The sequence below is a fragment of the Coptis chinensis genome, chromosome 9 (assembly GCF_015680905.1).
Source record: "Coptis chinensis isolate HL-2020 chromosome 9, ASM1568090v1, whole genome shotgun sequence".
NCBI lineage: Eukaryota > Viridiplantae > Streptophyta > Magnoliopsida > Ranunculales > Ranunculaceae > Coptis > Coptis chinensis.
The window spans coordinates 33,942,501-33,945,649 of NC_141464.1; positions in this window are offsets into that span (position 1 = coordinate 33,942,501).

Here is a 3,149-nt window from a genome sequence, read left to right on the forward strand (position 1 = left end):
AAATGCAGTGGGCACACTTTACCTTACAATCTCAATGACAACAAGGGAAGCCGAGTCGATCAAACACATCCGCCACTTACTATCACACTAACCTATTCCTAATTGAGCTAGAGGTCTTTCTTAGGTGTCATGGGATTAGGAGATGGTTTAAGAAGGAAGGAAATGGATATTTGAAAAGGACAAGTCCGAGATAATAGAGTCTTCATATTATGTAACTAGAGAAACCTTGTTATTTTACTTTTTGCTTCTACACTTTGTTTCCATCCTTAGCCATATTTTTTTTTTTTTTCTTTTCTTTTGACTTGACTTTATTCTATTTTTGGAGTTTTGATTTATTTCTATATATAGATATTTTTTTTTTTTTCTTTGGATGGAAACTTCTTTTCTTTATTTCTAAGCAACTAACTAATTTTTGTTTACACGTGTTTTTCTCTTCTTCTTTCATCATTCTATTCTCTACTTATTCTAAATTGGGTAGGTTGATTTATTATTTTTTTTATTTTGTTTTGTTTTTGTAACAGGGTAAAGGAATTGTGGTTTATGGAAGGGCTAATGAAAGGCTTAGAGGGGCCTCTAGCGGAAAATAATTCATAGGTTTGAATTTCCTCGCTATATCGATCCAAAGAGGGCCTAAATTCTCGCTTAGGATATGGTTTAGTGATCAAGCAAGTGGACGGTGGATTTCTCTATCCGATTTTACTTCTCCCCTTTGTGTCATTTCTCAAATGTTTCACTCATATAAGGCTTTAGGCTATATTCTCACAGATTTGTAGAATAAGTACTCTAGCCTAGATTTCTAAACTTCTATCACAAACAATCATAGATACTCATGTAATATATTTATAGATAGATGCAAAGATTATTACCTACATATTAACCTAAGTTTCTAACTATTATTCTCGATGCAAAAGCTACGGAGACTTCTAGATTGTTAAGAGCATGGAGAAAGAAAACAATACCAATATTCCTAAGTGTATAGCATACTTTTTTTTTTTATTTATATTTTTTGAATTTTGAAATTTTAACTAGAAAACAAGTGCATATTATACATATCTATATCCTAACAGATGTCTTAATTACATCGTGTTTCTATGCCCCCAAACAAGAAGCATGCTTTGTCCTCAAAGCATTTAAATAAAGAGGGTAGGAAAAATACCTCCATCAAGCCAGGAAATTCAGAACATCTGCAAAACAAAGTTAAAACATACAAATATAGTAATAAAATACCGACGAAACTCTATAAGAGTTCCACCCATTATGGGGTTAATGTAATTAAATTGCTTGGGACATAAGGCACTAACTTAACTAAAACTTACCTGCACCCCAAAGATCTACTCGCCATCCTCCTCTTCTATATGAGGTTCTTTCGCGATCCTCGCCATGCCATAACGACTTGCCACGCCTTCCGTCGTATCATCAACTAGTGCTAACCTTTCTAGTGTTATTTGGTCCGATGGGGTGTAAGGGGCAACCAAATGTGGTTGACGCCATCCCGCCAAGTCATGGCTCTGAATGATCTTACCATTGACGATTGGTGGGTCTCATGATTTCGACCCTTTCCCAACTGTCGCGGTACAGAATACGGGTAGGCAAGCGCCAAGATAAGGCGGCAACCAAGACAGGCATAAGAAGGTACTTATGCCTCATTGGTATGGCCTCGCCTCAGAGTAGCAACTAAAACTCGAATGTCATACCGACGACGCCCCTCGCCTAAAGCAAGGAAAACGCCACCAGCTGATATTATTGGCGAGTAAACCGGTTCCCACTAGAATGTTCATCATGATGAACAACATGGTTGTGGCCTACATTCAGCCGATAGGCTACTCGTATTTATGTTATATTGGTCTTTGTCCATGATAATGAAACACCTCTCCCCCATAATACTCATGGAAATAGGCATATTCATATAGGTATGAAGTTATCCGTCATATATCCCCACGCGGTGCATAGTGGTCGTAATGGCAATCCCAAAACCAAAGCTATCAAGTGCTTATCTGAATTCCATAGTCGCATTCATCAAAAGCAAGGGAAAATTTTGTTCTCCTTCTTGGGTACAAAAAGAAAGTAATATTATTATAGAAGAATTCAGTTAGCTTAGGTGAAAAGAGTCGCCATCACTTACCGTAAGATGCCGCCATCCTAATTCACACGATCCGGCCATAACGATGCTCCATAGGTATCGGTTCCCATCAAGTCCTCAAATGACCGCTCAGAATCACTATAGAGGTGTCATCTCAAAACTACTCAGAGATGCTCATTGAAAAACCTGAAGAAACCTCGTAAAAAATTTGAATTTCCCCGCTTACGGGAGGAGGGGCGCTGGCGTGCCAGATAGAGCGAAGTCGCTTCCAGAGGTTTTTGAAATTACGTTGTTTGAGCGCGGTCCCGGCATTTTTGTACGCCGCCTGGGATTTTTCAGACATGCTGTTTTAGGGCGAAGTCGCGGTTTCTACTTTAAAGGCCGTAAAGTGCAGTCTAAACCGAGTTGACAAGAGAAACAAGAAGAAAAAGCTTGGAGTAAAAAGTGAGATGATTGTGGGGTGTAGTGTGGGTTGTGAGTGTAGAAAGATGGAAGTTTAAATAGGTTCGGGTTTCCAAAACTAATCGGCAAGTTGCCAAATTGTTCTAAGGCAATTTCCTAAATAGAAATCACTAAACCCAAAACGAAACTAACCATAGTTTTGATTTCCTAACAACCCCGGTATCTTTTAAACTTGGTTTAGAATAGGTGCTTCTAAACTCTCCTACATATCATGGTACCACTACAAAAATCATAGATATGCCGACATCGGCCTAAATTTTTAACTTTGACTCCAAGACAACCTTACTAAAAATGATCAAAATAATTTATATTAAAATAATATAAAATCCAAGCAATCTAAAACAAACAACTTAATATTTAAATCTAACTACTCAAATAAAATTCCACTAACAAAACAATAAAAAACAATGAAATAACAGACACAACCGATGGTGAACACCTAGGCGCAGTGAAGAAGATGGTCCCCGAGATGGAGATCGGCTCGGGTGAAGAATGGCTTGAGCCATCCGGCTCAAGGGCGACGACGCCATGCCTCTCGCACTCACCGAGATGCACTCATCCACGAAAGTGGCATACGTCAGAGCATCTCTATCCCTAACAAGCCGTA